Source organism: Pseudopodoces humilis, chromosome 7 (assembly GCF_049639895.1).
Source record: "Pseudopodoces humilis isolate 2021_Gansu_Grassland_sample_001 chromosome 7, ASM4963989v1, whole genome shotgun sequence".
NCBI classification, from domain to species: Eukaryota; Metazoa; Chordata; class Aves; order Passeriformes; family Paridae; genus Pseudopodoces; species Pseudopodoces humilis.
The window spans coordinates 55,117,484-55,144,226 of record NC_142206.1 but is presented as its reverse complement, the minus strand read 5'-3'; the positions used below and the strand labels follow the sequence as shown (position 1 = coordinate 55,144,226).

The following is a 26,743-nucleotide window of genomic DNA, read 5'->3' as shown; positions in this document are numbered from 1 at the left end:
TGAGGTGCTGTTTATTTTTCACTCTCATGTTCTGGATGGATTGAGACACAAGGAGGTCAAACGACTTCTCCACCAAGTCTCCAGGGCTTCCAAAGTGAAGCCATTCCGCCTTTTAATGTGCTAAGCAAGGAGTTTGACTTGAAATCAGGGGAACTGCAAACATGTTTAAAGGTGCTTAAAAACCTTCCTAACAAGGAGCCTACATGAGAGCCTTGGTTTTCGGTATACTATTGAGTTTTAACACCTGTGCAGCTCCACTCATTTCTGCCAAGTGTCACAGCCAGCTGAGGTGATGTAAGGATATCCTTTGGGGAAGTTCAGCAAAGAAACACTTTTCATTAGCTCCACTACTGATTTGGATAAATTCAGATACTCCTGCAGTTTTCCAAGTCTGAAATAGAAGCTTCTAAACTTAGCCTGGAGTTTTCTTCTTCAGACCTGGGCATTTGCCTTTCTGTCCAAATATACCAAATGGAAAATACCAACTCTCTTTCCACACCTTGCCTCCTCTTTAAAATTGTTGCAACAGACTGGGGAATTGAGAGAACACTTGCTGGAGGCTTATTTCAAGAAGAAACACTCTTTCTTTTCCCCTTTCTTTTTTTGCAAAATGAGCAAACACAATCTGAGACTAAAATAAAATCACCTCAGATGGTCTTGCACATCTAGGTCATTAAAGTAAAGTATCAGGTGAAAAACAGTAGAGACTGGTGTCACTTACAGTGGCAAACCACAGAACCATACTTAGGTGCTGTGGTGGAGCCTGTGGGCCTCAGACATGCACAATGTTTGGTGCTGCACAGCAGCAAACCTGCAGACAAGTTACTGTGCTCACTCCTGAGGCACATGGCCACGCCAGGGATCTCCCAGTTCAGATTTGGCTGTCCAGCCCTCTGCCACAGGTACAAGAAAAATAAGGGGCTAAAGTTCATAGGAAATGTGCTAACTGGGTATGGCACAAGAATAAACTGTGGAGAACATAGGTGAGGTGTTTTCATCCAGTGTGTATCTTGGGAAGGTATCATTAAAGAGTTACCCTGTGGTTTTGCCCCTCCACCAGAACCTGCCTTCAGCTAAGGCTGGAGACAGACACAGAGCTGGATGGACACTTCTGATCCCCCTCATCCTTCAGGCTTCATGTGAGGTAGCTCAGGTCCTTCCCACAGAGACAGCTCAGCTCTTAATCAGCAGTTAAGGGGCTTGAAGATTTTGCAGGTTGCTCTTGGTTTTCTTTCTCTTGCTCCATGGAAATGCCCAAATGAGCAGGCCCTGGATGGTCCTGGGAAGAGGGGTTTCAACCTTTCCTGCTGGAGCTGGTCCAACTTGTGCTGCTAGTTAGCTGTTCACTGGAGCAGGAACCTACGACTTGGTTTTCTCACATTACACACATGAGTGTCCTGACCATGGGGAAGGAGAGTCCATCTTCCACTTCTCTCTGGTCCGGTGAATCTTTAATTATTTATGCCACATGGAACAGCTTCAGCAGGAGACTTTGAGACCAGACCCCAGAGGATCTAACAGTTGGCTGCTCACAGCACGTTTTCAGGACATGAGAGGCTCTACATGGGAAATAGAAGTTCAGTCTGGGTTTCCAACAGCCTGAGAGAGGGCTTAGACCAGTACCATCTGTTTCCAGTGAGCAACACTGATGTGCTGAGAAAGCTTATGGGATATAGCCACTTACAGAGCTTCTTGCACCCTGTAAATTTAGAGGATGAACTCTTGGTCAAATCAGGAGGGAGGATGAACTTCCCGTTTGTTTCCGTGGGCTGGGAAGTCATCAAGCAGGATTTAGGCATGATCATTTCAGCCAAGCCAAGGTTTAGGCCGGTTTGCATTAATCAGCGTGTCAGGAATGCAAATGCTCCAGCTAGGTGGGGCAGGTACCCCACATTAGACAATTAGACACCTACCTACCTTTATGGAGTTAATCTGCAGTAACTCCACAACATAAAGATGCAGAAAGGCTATTAAAGTGATTGGGAATATACAGTTAGAGAAGAAGGAAAGATATAAAGGCACACACGATGCAATGTTCCTGCAGCATAACCTGTTCTTGGCTTGTTTATCACAGGGAGAGGTTTTATTAGAGCTCATTAAATTTTAAAGTCTTAATGGCACCTTCTGTGCTGCGTGATTGGTACAAAAAGGAGAGCTTGGGAAGACATTGATGCAGCAGGACAGAAGGCACCTCCACTGCAGTGTTTGCGGCTGGGGAGATAAACTCCCGGCTGCCGAGCATCCGCGGGATTAGCACGACATCGTCTGGCCACAGTCGGTACCTTCAGCCCGAGGCTGGAGCATCCCCAGCACAGCCCCGTCGGAGAAGCGATTTGCGAGGTGAATTAACTGGTCCTGATGCCTTGCAGGAGAGCGTGGGAGTGTGACAGTCGGGAGCAGCAAATAAAGCAACACAGTACAGCAGAGTCGGTGTAACCAAGCTGTAACTCAAAAATTCAGATTCTCACTTTGTACTAATTGCTTCTGCTTGGCTAAACCTGCCTGCTGGGTCTACTGTTCTGCTTTTTCTTCTTTCTTTTCCCTCATTTTCCCCACACCTGGCTTTTTTTAAACTTCAATGTTTTAGCAACCAGTTGACATATTTTCTGTTTCTACTTCTTTTCCACCTCCAGCCACACTCTGCAGACCAGGTGAGACACGCAGCCTTGAGACTTTAGCAGTCATGGCCAGGAGCCAGGAGTCAGTGCCAGCAGGCCAATAAAGTTACTATCAGGTAGATGTTCTGTGCATGACTTGAACCTTTGCATTCAGAAACCAATAATCTGTCTGTAAGGCTTTTTTTTGATAATGATAACATTATTAGTTTGGGTTTTTTTAGGGTCACCAGGGCTGAAATTTTTAAAACATTTTTAATGGTGTTGCACATCTGAAACTCAGACTCCTTGGATGTCAAAGGCCTAAATGCACTTGGGTCCCTCCTCTCTATGAGCCACACACATAGAGCTGTAATCTGAAACTGTGTAAGCCTGTATCCAGGACAGGGAGACAGCATGAGAGCTTATTTGCCTGACTCACTAACTTCCTTGCCAAGAGAGCATGAAATTTTCATCACACTGCAAAGTAGCTGATCCACAGCCTCTTAAATGTTGCTGCTCCAGAGATTTTATACCCAGGAAGCACCCTGAATAATTGATCTGCTTTTGGGATGCAGGTTTGTTTATATATTATTATTATTATTGTTGTTATTATTATTATTATTATTTATTAAATAATTAATTAATTATTTAGGTAGTGGTGCTTTAGGAAAAATATATTGACTGAGGTGGGGAAAACAAGTCTCTATAAAATCTTGGGTGGGATGAGACTACGTACCAGCTCTAAAAATTTAGGAGAAACCCTGGGAAAGTAATGCCTGGTTGTGATTTTAAGCTCTCTTCTGGGCTGAGGGAATAGTCTCCATTCTTGGAAATGGAGTCCTCACCATTCCACATTTTTAATATGACAGGTGTCAATCACTCAAATGAAACTACTGTTCCCCAAGAATGTTCTGTCCAAAAACTTTGAAATGACAGCTGAAAGTCATCTCTTAGAATCATTCACAGCCTTGTAGGCATCGGGATATTCTTTTAAATTTGTGACCTTAATGGTTTTTTTCATTTAAAAGCACCTGGGCAGAACAACAAAGGCCTCAAAGTCTAAAGCTGGCACTACTCTTCCCCGCTTTTCTCTCACTGTTGGCTCAAGCCACAGTCACAGAGGAACATGAACCTTTTTCTGTATCCCACTTTTGCAGCCTAAAGCTCACAAGGGCCTCCCTGACTTTGCTGACTTTACCCACAGCCTCAGACCTTTTCTGGTTAGGATGGAACATTTCCCAAGATCAAGGTCATCCAGACAGACATAGCCAAGAGGAGCTGTGGCTGTGAAGAGTGGATCAAGGGGACAGACTGATGGCTCAGAACAGAGTCATGCCCATTCCAAGCTGGATGGGGGAAGCAAGCTGGTCTAGGGGGAGGTGTCCATGCCCATGGCAGGGGGTTAAAATAAGATGATCTTTAAGGTCTCTTCCAAACCAAACCATTCTGTGATACTATGCCCAGAAGATTATACTCATTCTGCAGGAACAGTACTTGTAGAGCTGGCCTGGGCCATTCCTGAATTCTTATGGTTTGAGAGGTTCAGACAAAACATCACCAATCAGTCAGAGGGTTCGAAGCCACATGTTACAAGCTGAGTCTTGCTTTCACTCAGTGGGGCCCAGACTGGGTTGTTTTATTATTCAAACACACTACATCTTAGTCATGTTATTTTTTCAACATGGAAACAGCTACATTCCATCTACAAGCAAAAAGGTTGGATGTGCAGCCTGAACAGCCAAGACATGTCTGAATTTGCCTCTTTTAAACTCCTTGATAACTTTCTCTATCCCTGAGTAGCTTGAATAGTTTTACAATGAGTGACTCAAGAAAAAACAAGAAGCTATCCTTGACTGCATAAGCTGTGAAGGGTTCTCTTTGGATGAATACATTATGATGGCTTTTCTGTGCCTCCTTTGAGTCCTCTGCATGGAAGTGTGTGAGATCCCTTCAGTCACACAAGGACAAGAGAATCTCAGCACGGGCAACAACCATTTGAGGGTATTTATTGAGGCAGCCAGCCTGCCACAACACAGAGAAAATGTAAATGAGCACCAGCCTAGTGCTTACACACCAAGAGAATGCACAGGCTCCTCACCACCACTGAGGGGTCTCTGCAATAAATAGCCAAGGAAAAAATTAAAAGCAGCTTGATAACAGCAGGAGGTAGCTGTGTTGAGCTGCTCCTGGCCCTGGGTGAGGTTTTCTCCCCAGAGGCTTTCTGGACAGAGCTGTTCTTTTCTATCCATGTGAATCTTTTGGACATATGGGAAACACATGTCCATGAGGAGAGAAGAGCTGTGGTGGTTATCCATGAGCAGTAAAGAAGTAGCAAAAATTAGAATGTTTTACTTTTAAGTATTAGAAGTTACCTTTCCCCCAAAAGCAGGGCTGCATTCAGTCTCTCATGTAGCCTTTCAGACCTGGAGCTATGACCCTGGCAAGGTGGTGACAGCCCTGGCTGTAGGTGTTACCATCCAGCCACCCAGAAGGTCCTGTCTGGGGACAGACAAGCTGGCAGAGACAGACAGACAGCCCAGTTCCCATCTGACGTGCTTTCCCAGTGACTACTCCATTTCCCAGACAGAGAGGAGCTAGAAAATTCCTTTTGCAGTTTTGATGCTCAAAAGAAACCAACCACAAACCAGTTTTGATGCATGCAGAGAGAGCTCTCAGCAGGGCCTTGGGAAATTCCCTGAGTCATTGGGAAGATACCATGGGGCCACCAGTCACAGGGATGGAGGGAAACCCCACAAAACTCCAGGCCACCACTAGATGTTCTCCTAACACCCTGCTGGGGGGAGCTCCTCGGTTCATTTCCTTAAAGCCCTGGGGTAGCTCTCCCAGCCCTTTCCCCATCTGAGGAAGGTGTTCTCAACTCTCTTGTAGCTACATCTTATTTCCAAAAACCCGTGGCTTCATGCTTCACCTCCCAGGACAACTGATAATGCCTGTCCACCTGCCCAGTATCTATTTCCAAGCTCCTCCTTATCATTTTCATCTCTGAGGAGAAGCTAACAAATCCAATGGTGACTCCATCCAGATCCACCCTGGTGAACCTTCAGCCCAGTCTGCTCCTCACATCAGCTCTGCAGGCCCTGCCAGTGAAGGTGCCATCCCCATTTGCCAGTCCCTCCTCTGGCAGACTGATCCCTATTCCCCATCACAGCAACCACTTTACTGAGGAGAGTATTTTCATCTGCACTGTTATTCTGACCTTGCACGTCCCTTGCATGTTCTTGCAGGAAGAGCAGCTCAAAGACTGCTCTTCCTACATCAACCTTTCTTTTAGACCCATTCCCTTCCTGCCAATGCCTTCTTTCATGACAAATTCACTCTCCTTCTCTTCTCCTGTCTCCTTAACTTCTCCTTGCAGTCAGATTCTCCTCCTACCTTTACCTCAGTAACTCCTACCTTTGCCTATAGCGTCACCATTCTGGGGCTTTTCTCATCTTGCCTACACTAATAATTGCCACACCTCCTTCACCATCCCTGCCTTCAGCAGCACAAAATTCTTCCCCCCCAACTTTTCATCCCAAATGCCATGGCTATAGAAACCCCCTTTACCTCCCTTCACCAGCCCACTCTTCCTGCCTTTTCTTTTTGTGCCTACTCAGGCTGTAATACCTACAAGTTTTGTCCTGACTTCCTGGACACGGCAAAATGATGACTCTTCTCCACCCTTATATTCCTTACTGTTCTCAAGGCTCACTCTGACCCTCTCCACACCCCGTAATGCAGCTTCTATGGGATTCTGGTCTCTCTCTGCCTCAGCAGCCCTCTGCCTGTACATGGAGGATGCTTTCACCTGACTCAAGATTTCCATTATGTTCCCCTCGTCCATTCCAGGCTCTGCAGCCAGAACCAAGGACTTCTCCACCTGGGTGAGTCCTGAGTGGACTTGGCTATCCTGCAATGGCTTGGGAGCTGGGAGACAGGAGCTGGGACTGTGCTGCTGGACACTGCCCTGCCATGTTCTGCAGCAGCTCCTAGAGTGGGAGGCTCTGGCCCATGGTGTTTCTCTCCCCATACACACTCACTGTTACTGTCTCATACCCTCCTTTCCTCCTTCTGGAAAGACATTCCCACCACAACAGCTTGTTTCACAGCCACCTTCTCTCAACCCAGATACTACAGATGATGTTTCATTTTTCATTACTGTAACAACGATGTGACTCAGGAGCAGTTTCACTTGTCAATATTCATGTGTATCAACAGATCAGCAAAACTGTTCTTGAAACCTCCTAAAACTAAAGGTTTTCTCATGAGCATTCAGGTCTTTCTTGTTTTCATCCTTCCAGATCTGACACAAAATAATAGCCTGAACACACAAAAAAATATTTGTATTTGACTGAATTCTGGTGTACCAAAGCAAAGCAGAACAACTCATGAATAAGCTGTAGATGGCCAGCACAATGGGTATGAGGCAAGCAGATCTGCTTTTGCTTATCTCCTGTCTTTGAGGAAGAAGGGTGACATCAGAAGCTGAAAAAAAAAATACTGTCAAATGTGGGTTGCCCACATTTTCAGAGAGGGCCATAGAGGGCTGGTTAGAGCAGCAACAGCAAATACTGCCAAGAATGTGTGTCATGCAACTCCACACACAGACAGCAGATTGCTGACTGAATGATGAAAGCACTGAATGATGAAAAAAGAGAACTTGTGGTCAATTATATAGGTGCTAGAAGGGCCAGTAAGAAATGAGAGGAACAGAAAGTTACTTGTGATGGAACTTGATGCAGCTGATGTCACGGAAGCTCAGTGAGATGACTGTCTGATACTGAAATAAAACTGTTGATTAGGAAGGGCAGACTGGGGGCAGTTCTGTTTAGCACCACTGTGGAGTTGTGAGCTGCTGGGTCAGATTTACAAGATCTGACCCAGCAGCAGAACAGGGAGAGTATCTGCAGAATGATCTGCTACAGACCACCAGACAAAGTCACAGAGTCAAAAGGCAGGATGATTGTTCTTTAAACCCATTATTCATTTAACCCTCATCCAATTTGTGGACAGAAGAGTTCTGTATGCACACAATGCTCCACGTGGGAGACACATGCTAGAGATGTAGATAGCCAATAGAAAAATAGCATTTGAGTGAATTCTTTAACCCATGAGGTCACACCCATGATGAGGGTGTTCATTGCAACATACCTTGGTGAACCAAATTCTGGGTAGAAAGTTTGTTGACCTCTGAATGCCAGGCATCATTGTGACCTGATTGTAACCTGATTATTTGTCTGCCCTAAACATTCAGCATTAAAAAGGTACATTCTCTAGCTCAAAGGAAAATTACTATCCAGATTCACTGCTAGACAAAATGTGGGTAGAAAAACCCAAATGAAAGTTCAGGCCTTTGATGAAGGGCTTATCAGATGGTCAAAAAGTCAGGATTTCCAAGTCAAGAGTGCAAACAGATCACACTTAAAATCTCATCCTGGTTCAGCAGCAAAGTGAAGGAATCAATGTGAAATTGAAAAGCAATCACAGCTGTGAAAGGGGGAAACAGTTGCCAGTTAACTTAAATTGAAGTAACTGAGAGAAATTAGTAAGTAAAATTAGAACTATATAGAAACACCTCAGAACAGAGCAAAGAAAGTAGTTTTTCTTCTACTAAGAACAAAAGGAGCTTAAAAATAGTGCAGGAATACCACTAAAGACTGGTAGTAAAATGGATGGAAATTTAAAAAAGAAAAGTACTAAATAGATATTTGTCCATATTCAGAAAGAAGTAAGAACATGTGCACGTACAACACAAGGTTTCTGATGGACATTTTTGCTCAGTTGCATCAAGAGTCTCATAAGCAAGATCTACGAGGGAAAAATATTTTAAATAAGCACTATGGATAATCAGCATTCCCAGAAGAGATGACATAATCTCTCTCCCACTTCCATTTGAAGAAGTGCTCACAGTGTATCAATACTCCAAATGGGTAAACAGGATGAACTGGGTAAGTAGTCAAAGAGAAATGAATAGGAAATGGTAATTGGCATCTTACAAAGAATTACTTGCCAAACTGAGTTACTATTTTGATGAGTTTGGCCCAGACATGACAGATTCAGGGTTTTCCAGGGAACCCTGTACCAGGGAACAATGCTGTGTCCTGTAAAGCACTAAAAGTTATCCCATAATTGATGTGAGAGCTGGAGAAGTGAGAGATTGCACACACTAATGAATGGCACAGCACAGGGTCCCAGTACAGCACTATGAGAAAAGGGAATAAAGGAACCGTGAGCATGTATATGGTGTTAGAGGTAGGCAGAGGTGTAGGGAAATCATTTCCATGCTCATGCATAGCAGTAGAAAGACCACTGCTGAAACAGCCCCTGACATGCAGACTCGTGGAGTGAGTCAGCAGCTGTGGGGAGAGGACACTGGGAGCTCCCCCCATTACACTGCTCCTCCCCAGGAGCTGCTTTGAGGCATCACTGGAGGCTGGATTTCAAACTAGGCAAACCTTTGGCTTCCCAGGAAAGCCACTCTTGCTGCCTTCTGTTGTTTGCACACTGCCCATGTGTGCACTCTTCAAAGGAATCTGAAAAGAGGAAACAATGAACTACCTGCAATAGCAACCTGCAAAGACCAGAGCAAACATCACCCTGTATGAGGTTCAGGACTCACTCTGCTCTTTGGTCTTTTATTTGCTTTATCCATCACATGAAATCTCTTCTCAGTTTACTGTGACTGCATGTAGGCTAACTGCACAAACGTTTTCACAAAACACCACTTGCTCTTGAGTTCCTATCACCACAGGCTTCTAACTGTGCCAGCACAGGTCTGGCCTTGAGCATGACCTTTGGCAGGGTGCATGTGCAGCAGGCATGTTTCAGACCCAGCTGTCAGGGCTGCTTTTCCATTTGATCCATTACAGTTGTCTGTTAAAAGACAAAAATAGTCTCAGCACCAGCAACTGTGACTTCCTTCTGAGAGCTGAGTTCCCAGCCACAGTCAGTTCCCCAACTGCTTCCCTTCTGAAACATAGATGTATTTTCCACATATTTGACCTGCTTTCAGTGGGAGAAGTACAGGCCTCACCACCCCTCCTCTCTTCATCATGCCCTTTCTCCAGAGCAACCCAGATCCTCATAGGAACCCACAGGAACCTGACATTGGCTGGGGAGTCATGGAATCATAGATATATATATATATATCTAGCTGTTTGCTGGACATTTTGTCCAGAAGGATCCTGCGAGAGACAATGTCAAAAGTTTTACTGGAATCCAAAATGATTATATCAACTGGTTTCCCTTGATCAAAGATTATTATTATGACAGACTACCTTGTATTAAAAAAAAAAAGAAGTTGGTTGAGCAGGACTTTCCCTCACAAACCTTGTCTTCCAAGTGTTCTTCAACAACTCACAGATTAGTCTCCATAATTTTACCAGGCACTAAAGTGAGACTGCTGAGGTGCTTTACTGCTCAGCACCGGCACGTAGGAAGACTAATCTGTTGGTATCTAGGGACCACAGATGACAAAAAGTGTGATTGCTAAGGAGAGGAAACAGACTGTGGGTTAAATGTGGTCTGGAAAAGGGGAGGGTTCATGGTAAGTGTCTGCCATTCTGCGAAGTTATGCCCTTTTTTGTACCTTGAATTTACATTGAAGAAAACACCAGGAACTAAAGACTGCTTTGCTTTAGGTGGGAAGGTTGAAATAGGTGTGTTCCTTATGTATTAAGCAGGTGTATTCCTTTTACATCAACAGCACACTGTCTTCTGCTGGGTCCAGACTGGAAGAAAGGAGAGATTTCATCAGTGCTCTTTGATAACTGGGACAAAACACCAAAAGCATCATGGGACTGGTGGGCTCTCCATCCTTTGAATCTCCAGAGCAAGGCTGCCCATCTCTGCAGGAGATGCTTTAACCCAGCAGACTCAGCAGCCACACACAGGCAGAGATCTCCCAGTCACAGACCTGGCCCACTGCTCCACACGCTGGAAACCCAGGGGAGGTTTGGTGAGAAGGGGATTGTTTGGGCTGGTTTTTCTTTTGAACCCTATAATAACACTGCTCACGTCTAGTTGTGCACACTCTTTAAAGAGCTGGGATTCCCCCTTCTGATAGCAGCTACACAGCAGTCACGCTTTCCTTTAATCTCCACCAAACTATTATTTCAACATACCACCCACACAAACAGATGAAAAAGCACTGGTAGAAAGGTGTTGTTGTTTTGCTCTTTCCTTCTCAGAAGAAAACCAAGGCTTAGAAGAACAGCACAGAGTCCATCTCTGTATGTACTAACTCCTCCTTTCCGTCTGGAATTTCCCATCAGTTATACCATAAACAAACTCCCTTCAAATATGCTAAAATAAAGTGAACTGAAATTCAGTAGCAGACACAGAATTAGGGACTACTTGTAATCTGGTGGTTACCAAAGAAAGATCAAAAACTGATAGAATCTGATTTTTCATTTTAGACTATTTAAATTTCATATTCAATAAAGTAATAATTCACTTTATAAATTAGGTTGCATTTGAATACAGCTTTTCATTCAATTTTGTGATTGAGCTTGATAAGGCTTTTAACTACAAGAGGTTGATCCTTCATTTCCAAATAATGGATAATACTTTGAAGAGCAAATACCAGCATGTTATTGCCATTTTTTGAAGAGCAAATACCAGCATGTTATTGCCATTTTTCAAAAGGATTCAGACATCATAACAGATTTTTTTTTTTTTTGTTCTATCACTGATGTTTCTACTAAGACTCCCTCTAGCAGGAGACACAAGATGGTGTCCTAACAGAAAATGTAGTTGCTGGGAAAAAGGGCACAAATCTTAGATTACCACGACAGGTTCGTAATTTTTTTACAACTAACACTGTAAAGGAATCAGAGAACTATCACAGACAACACCAGAAGGTATGTTTTTTTATAAACAGTACAGCAGATTTTACTTTCTCCTCCTGTTTTTCTGCCTTTAGATTGCTAAAAAGCTTTTTGGAGCAACCTGTTTTCCTGGTCTTTAAAGAAGTCCTGAGCAAAGGGCCTGCCTGGCTGTGCAATGTCAGGTTTCTCCACAGAAAACCAGGTATAGGACACCAGTGGCTGCTCCTGCAGCTACCTGCAGACATTCACATCTATGTCTCTGCAGAAGACATGAGCTTGTCATTGCCCAGAGCCCTCACTGACATCTAGGCATGTATCTCAAACATCTTGAAACCAAGCAGAGAAAAGACACTCATTCTTTCTGGGCCATCTTTCTTCTTCTGTCCTCATAGCCCTTTCCTCCTGTTCCTGAAAGTGCCAGGATGTCACCCAAGCTGATCAGACAGGAAAGTGCCTCTGCAGAAGAATGGGAGATATATTTTATGGGTGTGCTTGCATTTCTGTGTTCTTTGGTGCTTGGCAGCATAACAAGACACCTTTTATTTTCACCCATGTATTTGCTGTGTGCATTCCATAAGCTGCACCTCCAGGGTGTAGCTGGCCTGCAGCCTGGCTTTCTCCTGCCAGTGATCCTGTTTTCCTGGGACCTGAGCAGTGATGCTGGCATAGCACACCAGGACACTTTCATTCAGTCAGGTCAGTGGGAGCATTGCCATTTGGTTCTGGAAAATTGTGGGATTTTCATGTCTCATTGTATGTAGATATCTATAGTTGGTTGTTTGCTTTTTTAAAATTTGCTATAATAACTGGGCCTCTTACAGTATCTTTTTGCCACTTCATCTCAAAATATATGCAAAGGAAGTCTTTAAAAGAATTCACAGAAATTCTAAAAACTAAAGAAAAACTAAAAAGAAAACTAAAAACTAAAGGAAAACTAAAAGAAAACTAAAACTCAAGACAGAAATGAGATTAATGAAAAGAGACCACAAGATGAGTCCAGAACTGAGCTGTATCTATTTTCTTCCCATTACTTGACAGCACACACTACCAAAGCTGGCAGAGAATTATAAAATATTTGCATTTCTTAAAATGTTGAAACCTGCAGGTTTGGCTGAGCAGAATTTTCACGCAAAAACATCCTACATCTGGGTAGCCTGGAGTACACAGAGTTGTGGTGTCAAAGTCCACCTGCTTCCACTCTACAAACTCACTCCAGAAAAGTTACCACAGGTATCACTCTCACGCACCACAGATAGACAGACAGACAGACAGACAGATTTTCCATCCCCAGTGTCACGTGTTAAAATGTGCCTGTGCCACCCCAGCACCAGGTGAAGCTGTCTTTCCATGAGTAATTTGATTTACAAAATGATTGAAGCTGCTAGTGTCAAGAGAAAAGATGATGGAAGGGATGATTTTTAATGCTGAATAATCTTTCCAATTAATATGGTTGCTTCGCAAATGAACCTTCAAAAAGTACATTCCCAGCACCAAGGAGGGCATAGAAATCATGCCTGAAAAATTAGGCTGTAAATTCAGTGTTTAAGTGAAAGCAAACTGCTGAACAAATAACAAAATCCCAGATGCCTATAAGAAGACCAATTTATAGCAAGATACATTTATGCTGGGAAAAATGTGCCAGAGCTCAAAAGTCAGTGTTTTCAAGGGTGATTTCCAGTAGATTTTTCTTTTGTCTGTTCCATATTATGATGCAGTAAGAGGATCTGAAAAACTGGTGGGAAAGGAGGGGGGAAAGCTTGAGTTTTCTTTCTCCTTGTGGTGTATACATATCTAGAAATCTCACAGAAGACCATACTTTTTTTTCAGACTGTATCAGGGAATTTATCTGAGAAAAAACGAAGCAAATATCTCCAAATACGTGCCCCACTAAATCTTTCACTTTAGTTTCCCCACTAAATCTTTCACTTTAGTTTGAGGCTTAATATAATAGTTTCACCAGGTAATTTCTTTTCTTCAAAACATTGAGTTGCTTATAACAGTACATTTTTTGAACTCATCACTGAAAGTGCTCAGAAAATGTGTGGTTGTGGAACTTAGGGACATAGTTTGGTGGTAAACTTGGCAGAGCTGGGTTAACAGTTGGACTGGATGATCCTAGAGGTCTTTTCCAACCTAAATGATTCCAGCAGAGACTGGAAGGGGTCTTTCACAGCCACCAGCACCCCCAAAGACTCAGAGGAGATTCCTCAAAAACGACATCAGAGGTAACCATCCAGCTGCAGGAGATGGTTCCATGGCCTGGCCACTGCAAAATGGAATCATCATCCAGCTCACCAACCACATATGAGCCTCAGTTTCCCCACTGGAGGTCAGTGACATAAAGGAAATGGATCAAATGAAGAAACAAGTAACTGTAAAATAGAGACTGCCCAGGTCTGTCAGCTCCCCCACTGAGGTGCAGACAGGTCGACCACAAAAAGTCTGGCAAAGGCTCACAAAAATCACTTGTGCACAGCCTTTCTGCAGAGAGACCTGCTGCTGGCAGGAGTGTGTGTCCTACTGCTTGCTGAGGCTCATGTCAAGGGAGGGTTCACCCCAAAGGAAGTCAGAGACCTCTGAAGTCTTCCCTTTCTTGAGAAAGTCTGAGCAACAGAGCACAGGGCTCACAACTCTAACCTCTGTGACTACTCCATCACACAGCTGAAGCTCAGATCAGTGGCTCAGGACCTGGTTTGCTCTAGGTAAGATCTGGTGTGCCCAGAGTGATTCCAGCTGTATACATCAGGGAATTCTCAGTGCAGAAGGACCCCAAGATGATGCAAGTTGCACATTTTGATAAAGAGAGACATCTTTTTCAACAAAAGGGCTCACAGTCCTGAGTGTCCATGTGTGACTGCAGACCTCAACAACACACCACGCTCAGGAGAAAACCCAGCACATAAAGTAGTGCTCCCAATGAAACCAGCCAGCCTTTTTGTTGTCCTCTTGCCTTTTTACTCCCCCTCCTCCTCCGTTCCATTTCCTTTTCCTGTGTGCTTACATGGCAGCCCCTGTACATGTAAATCAGTAAATCAAACCATTTACAGAGCATTATTCTCTATGTTATCTCTGTTCTGCAAAACATTTCCTGCTTTCCTGTCTGCAGCTTTTCTCTAAGGTGCCCCTCAGCACTCAGCCCCAGCACAGACGTGCTGGGGTCACCCAATGGGCGCCTGCCAGCTCTGTGACATCCTCCCCTAGCAGGGTACCAGATTCCTAAAGCCACCCACCTCGGGGGTTTGGTGCAGCTCTACAAGGTGGACTGCTGGGATCTTTGCCATGGAGAGCTGGCAGCAAGGGTCCCTGAGCACAGCAGGAGCTGATGCAATGTAAACACCAAAGCCCTTTGAATGCCTGCTGCATCAGCTGGGTCCAGCCTGGCTGCAGAGCAAACTGAAGGAGACTAAGGGGACAACAACAGTAGCAAAAAAAAAAAATATTTGGACTTACAGCAGAGTGTTTGAGTGAGATTTGGTTTATCTGAACTGCAAGTTTGTCCAAGGCACTTCGTGTATGTCAATTCTTTGTTCTTCAGCCACTCCACTCCCTGGGGATTCAGAATGGGAGGACGAATTTTATTACTTTGCTTCCATGGTTGACACAGTTTTTGTATTAACCTCAGATTTAATATCCAAAAATATAAGAGTCCTGCAGCAGCACAGAGCTTTGGGTAGCCATATTAGTTGTTTGCACAAGATGCAAAACCAGATTGAACTTCTCTCTGATCTGTGATGGTTAAACCAATTTCAGGTCTTGGCCCAGCACTACTGATGGTTTGAGTTTGTAAAAAAAATTTGAAATGAGTATTCTTTGAACCGCACCCTTTTCCTCCCCATGCACTAACAACTGTAACCTTTCCACCCCTGTGGGTGTTAGAGTTTCTTAGTAAAAGGAAGGGTTTTCATAAGAAAAGAAAGCCAGACATACCTGTCACAAGGCAGCACATGTGGCGTGAGCGGCAGAGCTGAGCCTGTGGCACAGCATGGCGGGTATTGATGGGCGCCTGCTAACTCATTATATTTTCAGTTTACTTTTATTCTGACAGCCGGGGCTGAATGAAAAGACAAAGTGGATAGGCTGGGATGCTTGGGAACACACATGTTCAGAGATTGAATTCAAAGTTTGGAGCCAAATTCCCTGAGCTGCAGCAGCACACTCGCTGTCTCAGCTTTGGCCACACCACTGGCAGCAGGGTGTCCCAAAGAAGCTGTTAGATACAACCCCACCTTGTCCCAAGGACCCTAAGGTCCAGACTGGCACCTCTCCACTCTTACCACACAGAGGATGAAGTTGTTGCTCCAGAGAAGTCAGTGGTGTCAAATGTCTCTCAGAAGCTCCGTGTGACAACCAGCTGCACTCTGCCAGGGAGCTCCTAACAGGGACCATAATAATCCCAGTATGTGACAAGGTAGGACTGTCAAACATAAATAGAGCTTTTCTCTTCAGAGTGAGAGACCTTTCCTTGGTGAGGGCATAATCAGTCATATTCAGCTTAGTGGATTTCCACCCCTGAGGCACTCAGTACATCACTGCACCAGTGAAAAAGGAGACCAAATTTCTACACAGCACTCACAAAAACAGGCAAACTTAAAGCAGAAGGGCTTCCAACACAGACATGAAATGCAAGCATTTATGCAGCCTGACTAAGCAGCAGTCCTGCTTAGTGATCCTGCCCATCACATGTAGGAAAGCCACTGAAACAAAAATCTTAGCAACAGACAGCCCCATGTTTTTAATCTCCAGCAGTAGGACTGGAAGGCTTCTGCATTCCCTGCAGACTGCACACTATGGATTGGGCATGCATGGTCACACAGAAATCCATGTAAGCTCTGTGCTGGGCCCAGCTTAACTGTTTTGCCACTCAGCTGCCAGGGTGGCACGTGTATGCCCTCATGTGTAAGGGAAAGACTCTGCAGGTAGGCAGTGGCTGACAGGAAGCTGAGCTTTGGTTTTAGCAGTTTAACACATTCTGGTCTGAGGGATCCAACCTGTGGTTGATCCTGATATGGACTAAAAAAATCACCCTGGCCAGCTTTTGTCTCTGTCCCAGAGCAACAGCATCACAGCCACTGTAACAGACAATCCAAGTTTGAACCACAAGCTACTGAGATTCTTTGCTAGGCACAGTTTGTATCATACCAGTGCAGCAGGGGCACTCATACAGTGCTTCAGCCACAGCAGCACAGAGCAGAATTCACTGTTCAGTGCTTCTTAGCCCCTGGACACTGCTGAACTAGAGAGACTCTTGGGCACTTTCCTGCCTTGCTTATGATTAAGGAAGTCCCTTTTGCCATCCTGTATACACTGCACTCCCCAGACAAGTCTGCAGCTCTGTCCCCTTTCAGTGCACTGCCTGGTAACATGAGAAGAGACATTTGGCTGTTTCTTACTAAGACCTGTACTTCAAGACACTGTTTTCATTTCCTCACTTCCCATGCTGCAAATTTAAAGCCATATTCTATCATTTTTCAAGAAAAATGAACCTTGTTTACCTACAAAAAAGGTGCATGGCTGCACAAAATTTTCTTCCTGGGTAATCTTTTGCAATATATGACCACAGGGCTGTATTCAGTTGCAGGTGGAGGAAGGAGAGGCAGATGATCTGACATTTCCTCCATTTATAGGTTCTTGTTGGTCACAATCAGGAGAAGATAACATTAACACAGAGTATTTTCATACGCAGTGGGACAGAGAAATATCATACCTGCTTTTCTCTTGATAGTTTCTAAATGAAAGTTAGTTCATAGTTTCTCTATCATAGCTGTGAAAATTAAAAAAAAATAAAAATCTGTGTTATGTAGAACTGAGTTAAAACAAGGCTGGACCCTTTTCTCTATTGTTTGGGTAGTCACTGTACCTCAGTAGGAAAATGATGGAAAGTGCATTTAAGATATCACTATGCAGCTTACCTTGCTTGAACATGCTACCTTAAAGGCACCTAGCTAAATAGCACCCAGAAATTAAATGGCAGAAATAAATAGTCTCAAAATGCCCAATCGAAAATCATTTAGGTTAAAAGAAACATTTCCATTTACTTCAACTGGATTTGGCCAGGGAGTTTCTACACACTTCTTTAAAAGGTTCTTCATCTGATCTTTTTTTAATGACTAAGTACGATGTCAGTGCAATACAGCTCATACCAAAAATTTTATTGCTGTACTGCTTGTATTATCTCCACTGAAAACAGAGTAAACTTACTTGCAATGTTTGGTTTGGTTTTGCCACCCACAGAAGGTCTAGCTTGGTGTTCATCTCCAGTTACAGAAGATCTTGTGAAAATTTTTTGAAAGCATCTTCCAACATGTCGTCTTGTATCAGTCTTAATCTTTCAGGGGAACGGTTGTAGGTGATGTCAGTTGGGGCTGTACTGCTGAAAAAAGCGTGAAGAAGATAAATAGTAATAATTTTCAAGTCTGACTGGAAGATTCAAGATGTGTCATCTCTCATTTCCCTATGGAGGACCATGCAATTTTCAAAGTTTCATCATAAAATCTAGCTGGAAAATGCAAATGTGTCTCTGTCTATCCTAAACCAAACATTAGAGAGGAAACAATCAGGCTGTATTTGACCCCACAGCTGATTGCAGCCAAACGGGAACCTTGAACTGGTACATCACAAATACCACAAAGGAGCCCACTGGTCTCTGTGAAAACTCCAGCTCTTCAGGTCTGAGAGCACCCTGCTCTTTTCTATCCATATGTGTGAATGAAAGACAAATACAGAGACAAATCAGCTGTAGTCATCTCAGAAACATTATTCATTCATTGTGTTTTCCTTTGGGTTTGATTTCTACTCAGAAAAGGAACAACATGAAATCACATGTTTGAGGCAGTGCACAGACTAGTTCCAGCAATATGTCCAGTCAAGCTGAGCTGGTAAAGACAGAAATTTCACTTATTCTCCTCCACAGATAGAAACCAGCTTCAGCCTCTTTTTTCCCCAATTCCTTCTGGTTCCTGAGAATAAATTGCTCTTTACAGAAAGACCCATCCCTAGAAACCTTCTCCAGAGCAGAACCAAAGTAACTTTTTTACACCAGAATGAATGTACATACCAAGCATTTCTTTAATTTTCAGAAGAAATGTTTCAATACAGATACCAAAAGTAAATTCAGTTTTCTGCTTGCCTTAGGTTGCCACCTTGCAGTTCCTTCCTGTCCCACCTTAGCCCTCAGCAGTCTGCAAGTCCTGGCAGACCCTTGTGGGGTCCTGTAAGCACCTCACTGTAAGTGGAATTTGCAGGAGTTGATTGAGAAGTTGCCTGAAAACTTCATAAATCTGGTCATAACTGACTTTGACTGAGTGACACACAGCATCAGCAAAAGCACACAGAACAGGTGTCACAAACAAGGTCTAGCCTGGCAATGTAACATTGGGATCTTCTTCATCCTTCACACAAAGCCTGAACTAGGGCACTTGGTAAAGAGCATATGCTCCTTCTTATCAGTGTTCTTATCTATTACGGAACTCCTGTAACTGAATTCTTCTTCTAGAAGGTACTCTAACCACCATCAAATCTTTACCATTCTCAGCCTTTTCTATCCTACCTGTCAACAAAATAGGCTTTCCCTCCTATCACCACTCCCTTTATCGGGCTCTGTTTCCCATTTACCAGCACGCAGCCAATTCACACATATTCAGGTCGCATATTCATGTGTCGCAGGCAGAGTGGGAATTACCTCCACGGTAGAAATGAGCACCTCCCGCAGGTGCCCTGCCCCTGAGCAGCCACAGGGCTCGGGCAGCTCATGGGTTGTCCCTCCGGGGCAGTGATTCAGGTGCACACTCAGAACAGGAGCCCAAACAAGAGTCTTGGCAGCCACCTCTGTACAAGTGACAGAATTTGAGAGCAAACTTTTTTTTTTTCCTTAAGGTTGCTTCTCCTGCTAGGTGCTCTGCTAGCAGTGGGCAGCCTCTGCTTTCTGTGCCCACCCAACTAAAAGTGCCACGCTTGGGGAGCCTGATGAAGTTGTGCCCACAGAACTTAGTTTAGCTCACCGCACTTAGGAGTGCACGAGGTTTCGTCAGCTCTTCCTGCAGCTCTGTCAGAGCAGCCACGGAGCACGGCACGAGCTGGAGCACTCCGTCGTCTCCTCTGCAAAAAAAGGGGAAAAAAAAAAAGGTACGTGTTCTATCTCTGAGTGGAGGCATTGCTTCTATTTAGCAGCATTTTCTTTGTTCTGTTTTGGTCATTGTTTCTCCATGCCGTGTTTCTCCATGCCGTGTGTTTGTGCTCAAGAAGTGCAGATTGTGTTGATGCCTCACCGTAGTCTAAATCTCCTTGTGATTGATGCAGTTGCTGAGTCTGTATTAATTAATTGCAGTTAATGCAGTCCTTCCTTCCTGTCTTCCTTATGAATTCCCTTTCCCATAAAAAACATATTTCTCTTAGAAATCAACTTTAGTTCCAGTCAGGGATAGACAATTATTAGGATTGAAGGATTTTGGCAGAATAGAGGTTGCTGTGAGCTTAGCTTTAGCTATCACTGCAGTGCATGAGCCATGAATACGGAATTATAATAGAAATATGAATGCTGGGTTCCTTTTCAGGAGAATTCATATCCAGCCTTTCCTCTCCTCCTTACTCTGCTGGAAAAGCAAGACAGTCATTTAATTGTCAAGTTTACCTGCTGGTCTATAAAGACTAATTGGATACGCTGCATTCCTTCTTTTCCTCCACCTTTTATTCACACAGCACTGCTGATCTCTGGCACTCAGGAATGTGGAGGCTAACTGAAGTTTAAATTAACTTTTTTTTTTTTTTTCCCCCAAAAAATATTTTCAGAGTTGACTACTTTGCAAAGACCAAAGAGCATCTGGGTTTATTTTAAACCTGTCCTTCTCATAATCCTGCTTAGATCTGCTGTTGCCTCTAAACCAGCAGCTCTTTAACTTCCAGTAATTTCATTGTAGAGAAGAGAGTTGTAGGGGGAAAAAAACAAACAAACAAAAACACAACAAAAAAACCCCACCAGCACTTATTCTGCTCATTAGTACAAAATGGTCAAGACTGATTTTCTTCTGAGATGTTTTCCAAAGTCCTCTACACATGACAATATATTTAAAGAAATTTAAAGTTTGAATTTGGCACCCTCTCTGTACAGATTTCTGCCTGAAAGTGCAGACAACTCTTTCAGTTTCTGCATTTCCCAAGCCTCTTAGAAGACACTGATCTTCCAGCACGGATTACACAAATAATTTTGCTGTCAAGTGTCAGGATGCTTTGGGAAATATCTACTAACTGGAATTTTTACATTAATAACTTCAGAGTAGACCCTAAGTGTGCCAACAAAGAATGAGATGCTCATTGTGGTAGATGTATAAAGAGCCAGAAGAGATCAGAGATGCGGATTCAGACAAAACACCACAGATTCAGCAGAAGTGAGTGGGCTCACAGAGACGTCAGAGGTGCATGCAAAGAGGAATCTTTGAGCGTCACAGTTTTTGTTGGTATCACTGAAGTCTTCAAGGGGAAAGCCCTGCTACTAGTATGGGAGTAGGTAGCTACAGGAGGTGACCCAGATGTCAAAAGGGAAAATGGAAGTTCTCCAGTTACTTGAGAGCAAATCAGAGGACAAAAAGGAACAAAGAAATTGTGTTTCATGGTAAATGGAGAAGGAGGAAATATTTGTGTCTAAGTTCAGAACACTGTTAAATACCACTTGCAGGCACTCTGTTAAAAATAGGATTGTTTAAAGAAGGCACTGTGGTTTTCACAAGGCTTTACAAATCCTACTTGCTGAGAGACATCCACTTTAGACAAAAATAAAACAATTTTCAGATGAAATTAGCTAGACAGTAACAGCCAGTATGCCAGTGAGCCCAAGACAGATCATGAAATTATTCTGGGCAATTCTTTGTTCTGTTTTTCCCCAGCAACATCTTTAGTACCGATGATGCCACCATAGCAGTTTCCACACAGACCCACAAGGGCAGGGCCAAGACCCCTATCAGGGAGAGATAATCTACTGTCACAAGGTCAAAGTCAACACTATCTTTGCATTTTCTTACTGCTGACAAGGAGAAGCCATCCTATCTATTCTCACTCTGCAGCACAGTTAAGACATGCTGTGACTGGGGGATTTAAGAGGGATGAAAGAGCCTGTGATCCCTGTGACTGTAGTGACTGTAGTGACTGCAGTGAAGGTGTCAGTGCAGGAAGAGGAGAAGCTTGTGAATTTGGGAGTTTTATCAGATGTATTTGTTTATGAATAAATATTCTCTGCAAGTGTCATTGCCTGGTGGAACAGGACACTTGCCTCTGATCCAGCATCCTCTGACTTCCAGGAGCTTGAGCAACAGAAGAGGTATGATTTACTATTTGTGAATCTCCTGGGACAGCAGTGGTTGGAAAACCACTGCCTTGGGTCAGAGGGAGGAAAAGCAGCAGCAGGATGGTGAAAGGCAGGAATGAACTGTGGCAATACATTCAGGGAGAGACAGAGCAGGTGATGACAGGCTGCAGGAGGTGACCAGGTCAGTGGTGAAGGACAGAGCCTGGGCAGGGCTCAGTAGTGACAGGCCAACAGCACACAGGACCACACTGTGGTCAGACACAACCCTTGAGCATTAATAAAAACAAACCAAGACATGGGAAACACCTCTAACAGTGTGCCAGCATAGCCAGACTTCCTCTCCTTGTTAAAGCAGGCTGTTCCCTGATATCCCAGCCTGTTCTCCAACATCCCAGCATGCTCTTTTGGGAATCCAGAGCAGTATCCATCCACTTGAAAGCCCTTAGTGCCAAATCTGCTGACACTTGGTTGTGCTTCAGCATCCTTGAGCACCCTGATGCAGGAGAGAGGAATAGGAATCACCACTCTCATCCTCTTCTTCTGAAACTTTGTAGCTCCAGCACACACTAGTAGGAAAGTTTGGTCAGCTGGGTTTCCAAATGAGCCACTTCTTTAAAAAAAGCTATATACAATTAATCCCTAATGTCAAGGCCACCAGTTAAGCTGCAAGAGCTTTAGGGAGTCATGGAGCTCGAGTGCCTGATGGTTTCAGGTATGAAAAGGGTGTGAAGCAGAGCCACTCTCAGTTGCTCACTTTCACTGCTGCTGCTCCAGCACCTACACTTTCCTTAGTCTTTTGACTTGACAGGCTTTATAGTTTAGCCTCAAATTTATGACAGCTTTTCTGGGCTTCCTGATGCTTCTCCTGGCCATGGAGCTATTCCTCTGGCTCTGGGATCTTTTCCACACAAGCTGGTAGGTACTGGGGAGTAAATCTGGCCTGAAATAGCTGCACTCAGATGATCTCAGGATGGACAGAGAAACTTTGCTAGGTCCAAGGTCCCAAAATCCTGACTCATAGCCTTTAAATCATGAGACCAGAGAAAAAACAAAAAATGTCCCCTGGTATGGGTGGATTTTGGGGTCTATTTTTAACCTATGAACTTCCCCTACCTACAATGTATGACATTTAAGCAGTTTTACCTGCTTTTATATATGTTGTATAATGTGGTCTTAAACCCAGTATCAGGATCTTTTGTCAGCATATTTCTTTCCCACTCACCAGACATTCTTCTCTCCTGTGCAGTCTCTCTCCAGGTAACATGGCTCTAGGGCACCAAGATTAGGGAAGATCACTTTTTAACACTGGGCCTTTTTCAAACCTGAATTATGACAGTTCCCCTTAGTAATACCACAGCTGCTCATTTTAGGAAATTAGCACATTTTGTACTATTGTGGGATTTCTAGATTGTGGAAAGGGGGAAGTGGATGTATGGATTTATGTAAAAACCTGCACTTAGGTATTTAAAAATCTAAAGTCATTGAGAGTTCACATCTATGAACAGTGTTATCTTGAGATTAATCAAGTATCCTTCCCTTATCAGGAAAGATTGCTGAGCTCCTCCCCTCCTGAAAGACAATTGATTAATAACATCTCTCTTCTACCAAATATCTTCTTTGTAATTATATTTATTATCATTATTTTAATATATTTATGAGATTGCTTATATCTGCATTATTTCTCATATCTGCAATATGAAATTAAATGTAAAGGCTGTATAACTAATCCCAGGGTTTTGCTGCTTTCAGCCTACAAATGCCCCATAACTTGTTTTAACCAGCACTAGGCAAGAGAGGGGGTACCTGCTTCACCAGTGGAAGAAAGATATTTTGGGATAGAGTTGTGCTCAGGCTGGATTCCCAGAATAGCTTTAAAACACTCTTTTTTCTAAACAGAGTTTTGAAACTATATAGTGCCAAGATTATATATTCATATATTATGTTCAAATTTGAAACTATGTTGCTTGAAAATACATGGTTTGTGTTCAAATTTCAAATTACATAGCTTCAAATTCCTACTGTGTTGTGTGTGTCAGTAAAAATGATTGGTCTGGTGGGTAACCAAGTGGAGCCATGGCTGTTTCTCCTTTTTAAGCTGAGATTTGCTTATAGGAGTGATTTACTCTACTAATTTGTTTATTAATAATAGAAAAAAAAAAAAATAAAGCAGTTCACTGACTTGCTGGGCAAATGGGCCATGATCTGTTTCTGTTCAAAGACACCATAAATGTTTTTCCTTCTTTCAAGAACAGCAGAGCAAATAATCCACAGCAATTTCTTACTTTCAAGTTAAGAGACACAAAAAGTTTATCAGTTGATAAATTACAGGCAGGCAGTGTAAGTTCTGCATGAGAAGGAGAAGCCCAGGTTCAGATGCTGGAGGAGTGACATTGCTGGTGTTGAGCATTGTAGGTGGCATAAATGTCACATCTGGGAACTGATGTTTTTCAGTGTTAGATTTGAGTGTTCAACTGACATCCTGCTGGAACCTTTGTGTCAAATCCTTCCAGCACCATGTTCTACCAAGGAAAGCACACAAGATCCCTCAGGAGAAACTCAGGTCCCCTTTCAGGCTGATTTATGCTTTAAGACACACAGGTGTTTTTCCTCTACAGAGACTGGGGACAGGAAGGAAAGTGTGAAAGGAAAGTTTGTTTAATTTTAACCACCATAGCAGTTATTTTAAACTGTTCCAAATATCCACATAAATGCCTCAAAATTTTCAGCTCTAACAATAATCCCTGGAAGAGATTGATGATGAGAAAAATATTGGAAAATAAAAAATACATGAATTAATGCTTTGCTCATGTAATTGTATTCATATAATGGATTTCACCGTATCCTTTTTTTTCTTCTGTCCCTGTGTATCTCAGGTGAGTTATTCCAAAGACTTTCAACCAGTCTCTGTCCAATTATTGTGCTTTTTTTTGACTTATCCTTCTCTTCCTTGTAGCCATATCTGTAATTTTCTCTTTTAACTTTTTCTAATAGTGGTTATTTTTATCACTCCAACTTCTTCTTTGGAAATTTAAACAGTTTCACGTGAGCAGTTCATACACAAATAACAAAAAAAAATAGACAAAGTAAAGCCTTTTGCTTTCCTGCTTGTTTTCACTTCCCTTTATTACACTTCAGTGTTACTGAAAACATTTTTCTTGAGACAAGATTAATGCAACTGGCTCAAATGAGCAGCAGGAGCCACTGCATTTTGGGAGTATGAAACATAATTACCTAATTGTCTAACAGTGTGCACGTAACACAAGAACATTAGAAATGGGATAGTATAAATACAGAGCATGCATGCAGCAAATCTTAGCAGATTACCCCATCTCCCAGTGATTTATGCTCAGGTGCTTCATGATCTCTCTGTTCTGGAATATGAGATGTTTTGCACATCTTGAAGATGAGAAACGTGCACTTGATAACTGTGGTTGGTTTCATGCAGTGACTCTCCCAGGGCAAGAAGTCTTGGAGTGCTGACAAAAATACACTGAGCTGTTGATGCAAAACACAGCCAGTACCTGCTGTAACACCTAGTTATGGTTGGTGAGACCTAGCAGATCAGGATAGGCCAGAAAAAGATGAAAACAGATACTTTGGAGAGGCTTTGCTCAACTGAACAATACAGGGCAGCAAAGATAACTCACTAGAATAGTTTGTATCTCACAAATGTGTTCTTGGATATTGCTAATCCTTGTCATCATTGCTATGTTCAACCCTTTATAAATGCTTGAAAATTGCTGTGTGTGATAACTCTTGAGTTCTGGTGTTCAAAGCAAAACTGATAATTAGAAAATGGTGTATAGTTTTTCTCATCTATATAATTATTACTGTTTTTCATTTGAATTAATATTTGAGATGCAGGTTAGCCTCAACATCCCAGAGAAAGACAGAACTGGGAATCTTCTGGGCTGAGCCAAGCATCAAACTATTAAACCCTAAAGGTATGAAAAGAAGGTATAGATGTGCTTTCAATTGAAGAGGGGTGTAGAGGTACAGAGAAGTTGACTTTAGTCACAGGGTGGATTGTGGTGTTACTTCCCTTTAAGGGTGTGTCAACACAAGGGAAAATGTCACCAGAAGAGATATTTCATAAATTGTCTGCTGACTGCTGCTTTGTGATCTTTGAGATCTTGAGTTTAGGGGGAAACCTCTCTGCAGGCCTGGAGAACTGAAGGAGGCAAGTGAAGTTCTGAACAGGGGGTGGATGCAGTGGCCAGCGGAAGAAGACTCTTCCTTGGACAGGGCTGAGAGCCTGGAGAAGGCAAGGAGTGGAGCAAATGGGTGGCCTCCTCTCCTCCTTCCTTATACTGGGCTGGGATTTAGAGCATTCCTGCTGGGATGGATACAGGCTGACAGGCCAAAGCTTCAGGACAGTCCTTCAGCACTTGATTTTTCTTGTGGAGTGTAAGTCTGTACCTATGGCTGCACTTTGGCAGCTGACAGCCATTTACAGGTGACTGTCTCTTCAGCTCAGCCCCAGCGCTGTGGCTTAGTCCATATACCAAACACACGGAAAAATGCCTGCTCCAGACAGGTAGCTTAGAAAGTCACATCTCTTTCCTGAGGCTTCCTCATGGGTGCTGTGCATGGGAAGGAGACTTGGAGCAAAAGTGAGAGGGGCCAAGGCAAGACAAACATTGGGAGCCATGTGTCCACAGGACTCTTCTACTGTTCCTGCCCTGCACCATCACTGACAGCTCTGGAGGAAGCTGTACAGAAGGGAGACTATTCAGATAAGCACAGGCTCAAGAGAAGTCTGTAAAACCAGGAGGAGGGGAGAGAGTACTCTCAACCACTTCTGCAGGTGTTTGTATTGAGGTGTGTGGGGTAGACAAGCTGATGAGTAACTGAGGTGGTGTGTGATTTGTGCCATGCCCCTGCCCTAGATGTCACCATCTGCCTATGAACTGTATTCACCTGTTGTGCTTTACTGCAGAAGGGGAGGTCTCCAAGACCCTCTGTGGTGTGCAGGTGTACAGCAGCTCTCACCACCAGGCATGTCTGAGTCAAGCACAAGCTCT

The 26,743-nt window shown here is 43.4% G+C and overlaps 1 protein-coding gene across 5 annotated transcripts in view; it reads left to right on the top strand.

Annotated features, from left to right (window-relative positions):
- The window catches only part of GPR132 (G protein-coupled receptor 132), a 73,884-nt gene that overhangs the window by 43,763 nt on the left and 3,378 nt on the right, over nucleotides 1-26,743 (top strand). Inside the window, exons 2-3 of one of the 5 annotated variants that reach the window (XR_015772925.1) lie at nucleotides 10,303-10,554; nucleotides 19,298-19,501. The gene's annotated coding sequence lies outside the window, so the exon portion shown is untranslated. Of the gene's footprint in view, nucleotides 1-8,455; nucleotides 8,546-10,302; nucleotides 10,555-19,297; nucleotides 19,547-25,583; nucleotides 25,664-26,743 lie in introns of those variants that run through there. The other 4 variants (XM_088057768.1, XM_014249673.2, XM_014249672.2 and 1 more) reach the window with 4 other exon arrangements.